Source organism: Taudactylus pleione, unplaced genomic scaffold, assembly GCF_031769625.1.
Source record: "Taudactylus pleione unplaced genomic scaffold, aTauple2 ptg000202l, whole genome shotgun sequence".
Classification (NCBI taxonomy): Eukaryota; Metazoa; Chordata; class Amphibia; order Anura; family Myobatrachidae; genus Taudactylus; species Taudactylus pleione.
In genome coordinates, this window is record NW_028284604.1 from 12,050,511 (window position 1) to 12,057,513 (window position 7,003).

A 7,003-nucleotide genomic window follows, 5' to 3' on the forward strand; every position below is an offset into this window, starting at 1 on the left:
GGACTTTTTGTACTTTTCGCACTACTTTTATATTTTGTATTTACAAAGTTTAAATCTTCAAATGCAGAGTGTTTGGGTCTGCAGCCTTTGCAGTGTTGAAGTGTGCATTTTTTAATAAATTAATTTGTTAATATTTCTAATCTGTTATTTGACATGTCTTTTTTTACTAACATTGCATAACTTTTTATTGTATTATTTATACTGTATTTGTCACTAACAATGCCAAGATAATGTTATAAATTACATCAAACTGTAAATACTGGAAAATCCCGCCAAAATTGGGACATCAAGATGCCATTAGAACTATACACTTCACACCCACATGATATTACTGTTACAGCTTAGTTGATTTTTTCTGTTCTCTTGCCGACTTGCCAGTAGTACATAATTCAAGTTGTACTCACCTGTCTGGTACAATCTCTTGAGCCTCAAGAGAACAAAGCAACCCATTGTCTCCAGCTAAAGTGAATGATATATCTAGTCTGCACTTCTATTTTTTTTCTTTTTAATAATTTGTGTTGTTTTCACAATAAAGAAAATACAAAGGATTACATGAGGTATATAATACTTAGAATAAAAGGTGTGTAAAGAACATTTAACACATAAGGGTCTTCAAGCGACAAGTGACTAGTAACAGGTTAACTTGAACACCTGCTAATTTTTGTTAAGACAGTGGTTTAATCATCTACCTGGTAGCAGTTTAATATACATATGACAAACTATAATTATGAGGGAGGGAAGTGAAGACAAAGGGAGAGCACACAAAGGGAATCGGAAGGGGGAGGATGCAGTTAAGGATATAAGAAGAGCATATCTAAACTGAAATAATCATAGAGATTAGGCAGCTGAAACAATACCCTATAACATGCTTGCACCTGATAAGCAGTTACAAAGTATTAATAGAGCATTGGGGCAGGAAACAATAAATAACTAAGTAGAGAAAGTGGTTTTATAATCCACAATTTGACAAGGGAAATCGACCGAGCCAGAGTCACAAGTTCCTCTCTATGTGGTGGAGTAAGAATCAGTCTGTTGACTCAAATATTTTAAAGCTGTGGGTATAGTAATGTATAGTTCCCGTTATTTATTAAACTTTTCAACACTTTTATATAACATGTTTGGCAGGGTCGAACGTCTATCAAGTACAAGACTTCATTAAGTGGGGGTGTTGAGCTCGTAGTCCAGTGGAGAAGGATAACTTTTTTGTCCACAGTTACTAGGATTGTGAGAATGGGAATTACTGCCCTTTTGTTAGAACCTGTGTCCCAGTTTTTAAAATTAAAAACAGACAAGCAAGAGGCTGTAGATGAAGTGAAAAAATTGAATTAATGTACCAAAGTACTTTGTGCCAACATTTATTTTTTACCACAATCTCACATACACTACAGCTCATTTATTTCAAACCACAAAAAGTTGATCACTTATTAATGTAGCCTATGTACTCCAAGTCAAGAGTTACACAAACACTCTACTTAATCTTGTTGTCAGGATGCGGCCTGGGATCGGCCTTTACTCACCGCTGAACTGGCGTCCTTGGGCTCTGAGGCGTTCAGACGCCAGGTGTAGTGATGAGTTATGGCTGAGTATTCTCCCCGGGGTCTGCTAGGGCTTCCATGCGTGCATCCTGGTTTCCGGGGTGCCAGGCATGGGCACAGCCATGTTGGTCCTGTGGTCACTCAACTGATCCTCTGATCCAGGGGTTCCCAACCACGGTCCTCAAGGCACACTAACAGTCCAGGTTTTAAGGATAGCCATAGTTGAGCACAGGTTACTTAATTATTACCTTAGTTATTTTGATTTAACCATCTGTGCTGAAGCATGGATATCTCTAAAACCAGAACTGTTAGTGTGCCTTGAGGACTGAGGTTGGGAATCAGTGCTCTGATCCAATGACCAGCTACCCAGGGGTATTTAAGTCTGACTGCAGGAACAGGAAACTGCTGTTCAACTTCGCTGTTCCAGTGATTGTTATGCTCTCTGGTATTTTCCACAAAGTATCTACAGTGTGTTGTTTCAGCCCTCACGCTGACCACCAGTGTTACTTGTATTAGCCCCCATGCTAATTCCCAGCGTGTTACTTCAGCTCTCACAGAACTCCAATGTTTCTTGTAAATCCCTGTATTGTCTTTTAGTGTGCTGCTCAGCTCTCTAACTGCCTCCCTGTGTTCCTGTGGTGTCAGCTTTCATGCTAATTACTAGTTAGCTCTCAGCTGGATCTCTAGTAATTCCCAGTACATGCCTGTATCCACATTTCTTTGTGTTTCTCTGTGCAAGTCAACACCTGGATCTCCTGTGCTCAAGTATTCAGTTCATTTCTGATCTCCTGTGTTCAAGTATTCAGTTCATACTCTGATTTCCTGTGCTCAAGTATTCAATTGATTTGTTGATCTCCTGTATTCAAGTATTCAGTTCATACCCTGATCTCCTGTATTCAAGTATTCAGTTCAGTTGCCGATCTCCTGTGTTCAAGTATTCAGTTCACGCTGATCTCCGATGTTCAAGTATTCAGTTTATAGTTTTGGTCTTCCTGCCACTCCCAGGTACCTGTCCAGAGGGCCGCGACCTGCTCACTTGGTGCAGCAAAACCCATATCCCAACTGGAGGGGTCACTGGTGAAGGCCACCAAGTGAGTTAGACTCCGCGCCTCTGGGGAGATCTTGCCAAACCTGGGTTTGGCAGCAATAGGGAGATCTAGCACCATCACTCACCTGCTTGTTCCCTAGCCACCCTAATCTCTTGGCTTTTTCCAATATGGTTCCTGACACTTGTACAAAGGATAAAACAAACTGGGTACAATAGCACTTAGAAAAAAAATAAGGTGAACAATACTCACCTATTCCAATGTGACCCTTTTTAAGTCTTCTTACTGAAGGTATACTTTCAATAAAACATATGAAAGAGAAAACACAAAAAAATAATCGTGTAATCCTGTTTTTTGCTTCAATACTCATAAGTAGTTCACAGAAACGTTCATATGTTTCTTCTTATAACAATGGAAATATTTCAACCACTACCATAGGGATAAAGATTTTTGGGGAAGCCCCCCACATATATCACTCACAGATTTCTGTTGATAGTTCGGCATGTAGAGTGTATCTTTGCTCAATAATATCAGGACACACTCCGTATCGTCCAAATTCTCATCACATTTTATTGTTGTTCATCCAAAACAGAGACATTTTAAAAATAAAGCAATAAAAGACAGGCATTGTAGGATTGTCTGGTGGAGGACGGGTGAGGAGGTCAGGTGGTATGAATTCTGGCTGAGAATATAAAATTTTTGTAGAAGGCTTTAGTGATTTCCGTGACCTGCCCACTATAGAAAGTGAGAGAACTATCAGGGGTCTTAAGAGGGTGAACAGCTCGGTGACCGAGAGCCATTAAGAAGGGGAATTCAGTTCCGGTTCCGGCGTCATGGTGTGAGGATCCATCGAGTCTGAGCTCCGTCTCTGATCACCGGGGTGAACCTTTTAAAGGCACTATCTGCCTTCACAACCTGCCGCACACTTCCTCCGCTGCCCCCACCCCCACTGTGACAGGATCACATGGACCGGTTTGTCACCGCGCCCCACAGCCTGGCCAGCTCTCAGCGTGCCAGGAGAAGCACCGCGCAGCAAGTAACATGACGCCGATCGGAAGCCCTGATCCTACCTCTCCAACCCCTAAAAACCTGCTCGTGAGACAGACGTCATGCCACTGTCCCAGGCATGCCATCCACCAGACTCCACTATCACTTATGGGGAAATAGTGGAGGTGATTAAGTCAACCATGACACCCCTTCTCTCACAGGCTGTGCATGAACATCATGCTGCAGATACAGCAGCTATCGCAGAGAAACTCTCACACTGAAAATCAAATAGGTGCAGCATTCCACGAGGTAACAGATCTTAAACAAGTTGTTAGAAACTCACCTCTGAAACCTACCATATCCATAACAAATTAGACATAGCAAACCATTCCCATAGGAACAATATAAGGCTAGTAGGCCTTCCTGAATCTGTAAAAGGTTCCTCTCTTGCCCACTTCGTCCGTAATACCCTACCTGCCATCTTAGGTATAGAGCAAGAATGTAGTGACTTGGTCATTGAGAGGGTACACAGAGTGGGACCACCACCCTCACCAAACAAGCCGCGTCCCCAAGTCACCCTTTTCAAATATCTTAATTATCTTCATAAGATGGCGTTCTGGTCAGCATCCTGACGCAAGAAAGATTTGACCTGGGAGGGTCACAAACTCTTTATTTTTCAAGATTACTCCGTAGAGCTAAGTAAGGCCCGTAAAAGCATTTTCACCTATTTGCTCACAATTAATTTCGGAAGGCCGCAAGTTCAGTCTATTGTACCCGGCTCGTCTCCGTATTTATGAGGGATCCTCCCACAAAGATTTTTCCACTCCTGCTGCTGCTAAAGCATACTTGGAAGAATAATCTCATGCTTCAAATGCCGATATAAGTGACTTCCCAATGGCTGAAGTTCATTGATGGATCTTATTACAGGCTGGCCATTTCTATATATCAATATTTCTAATTCTTTTTGAATATTTGACTGTATAACTCTGCTATTTCTTGCTACTACTTTTATTACTTATACTTCACTGTTGGTAGACCACATTGGGTCTATCTGTTCGTATATTAATACACGTGGTTCTTAATAGCTGCACTATGAATCACCCAGATGATTCTCTCGTTGTAAAACTCTTAGAGGACTGGAAATCGCTCCCACTCCATATTGGGTAGGGTGGCGGTGCTCAAAAGCTTTATCTTTCCAAAAATACTATATTTAATGCAAATGCTTCCAATATCCTTATCTAAAAAAGATGTTGCTCTTTTGCGCAAGAAAATGACAATTTATATGGAACTCAAAAAAAACTAAAATTGCCTTTAATAAAATTATAGCTGAAAGAAAGATATGAGGTACAGGAGTTCCTGATATGGCCTATTACTCACTCTCTATCTTTTTTAGGTACATTTTAGACTCGCTGCTAGACAGAAATATATATATATATACACAGACTCTAGGTTGGACAGAGCTCTCTTTTTTCCATTCTCCCCAGGAGCCTTACTACACTCAAAGGCCTCTGATATTCCTACAGATATACTCCACAATCCTCTATTCCATAACATCTATTACTCATGGCTATCACTAAACAAAAATTCCAGAGAAACTCATTATCTCCCCGCACTCCCTTATGGGGCAATCCTGCTTTTCTCCCATCCCTTACCAACATTAATTTTCTTATCTGGAGACAGAAAGGCCTCACCGACTCCTCCAAGGTATTTGATCCTGGAGGGAAACTATATCTGTTTGCTGATATTAAGGAAAAATATAATCCACCTCAATCCCACTTCTACATGTACTTACAAGTAAGACACTATCTTTCCTCACTTCATCCCACACACTTTAGATCATCCTCTTCCTCTCCTGATATTATTTTATCAATCATCAGTCTATGCGAAACGGTCAGCTTCCGTCTCAAATATATATACTTACCTCTCATTGGGCTTCTCACTGAATCCAATGAGACTGGGATGGTTCTGCAGTGGCAGAAAGATATCCCTTCTCTTACCTCCCCTAACCAACTATTATCGCACTATGATTCTACAATGAGAATTCTTAGTCCCTCATATCTTACGTACAATACATAGGGGGTATATATCGCCTTTGTAGCATGCCCGTTTTAATCCAGATGTAACAGGAGAGTGACCTAAGTGTCACTGTATATGCTTCCTTTGTCCACAGCATTTGGGAATATAGAAAGGTTAAACGTTTTTGGAACAAAGTTATAATGTATATAAACAATTTATTTGAGATCAATGTATATCCCCTGACTCACTAGCATGTTTATGCGCAAATTTTTCTAACTGGGATTTGAAATCTTCCCAATCTTCATTGATCCCAATTCTCACCAGGTTTATGACAATATCAAAAAAAATTCTATTGACACATTGGGTCTCTAGATCCTCCCCTTCCCTCGCAGAGGTTAGGGTGAAATTGATCCAGTTACTATATTTTGACAGAAATCTACACAACCACACATAGAAGCAAAAGTATTGGCATTTTACAGAAAATGGGGTAAATATATTGAAAAATTGGATCAGAACACCCAAACAAACAACAGAACTGTTCTTACACAGACAAATGTTGATGAATGCTTAACTTATTTACGGTCACTTATTTACTTCTATTTATTTTTCTTTCTTCTCATGGCATAGAAGTTATTTTTCTTCTATAGATGTGACTGTAGTGTCTACAGACTATCCCTATGTCCCTCTCACCCTTTGTGTATCTCCCCTCCCCCTCTGTCTCCATTTATGTTTTTGCTTCCCCCCACCCCCCATATATTTTATACTATATACAGTCAGGTGCATAAATATTGGGACATTGACAGAATTTTCATATTTTGGCCTCTATTCACCACCACAATGGCTTTGAGATGAAACAAACAAGATGTGCTTTAACTGCAGACTTTCAGATTTAATTTGAGGATAATTACATCCAAATCAGGTGAACTGTGTAGGAATTACAAAGATTTCTATATGTGCCTCCCACTTTTTAAGGGGCCAAAAGTAATGGGACTATCAACTCAAAAGATATTTCATGGACAGGTGTGGGCTATTCCCTCGTTATTTCATTATAAATTAAGCAGGTAAAAGGTCTGGAGTTGATTCTAGGTGTGACATTTGCATTTGGAATCAGTTGCTGTCGACTCTCAATATGAGATCCAAAGAGCTGTCATTATCAGTGAAGCAAGCCATCATTAGGCTGAAAAATCAAAACAATCAGGTGTGGCCAAATCAACTGTTTGGAACATTCTTAAAAAGAAAGAACGCACAAGAGAGCTCAGCAACACCAAAAGACCCGGAAGACCACGGAAAACAACTGTGGTGGATGACAGAAGAATTATTTCCCTGGTGAAGAAAAACCCATTCACAACAGTTGGCCAAATCAAGAACACTCTCCAGGAGGTAGGTGTATATGTGTCAAAGTCAACAATCAAGAGAAGA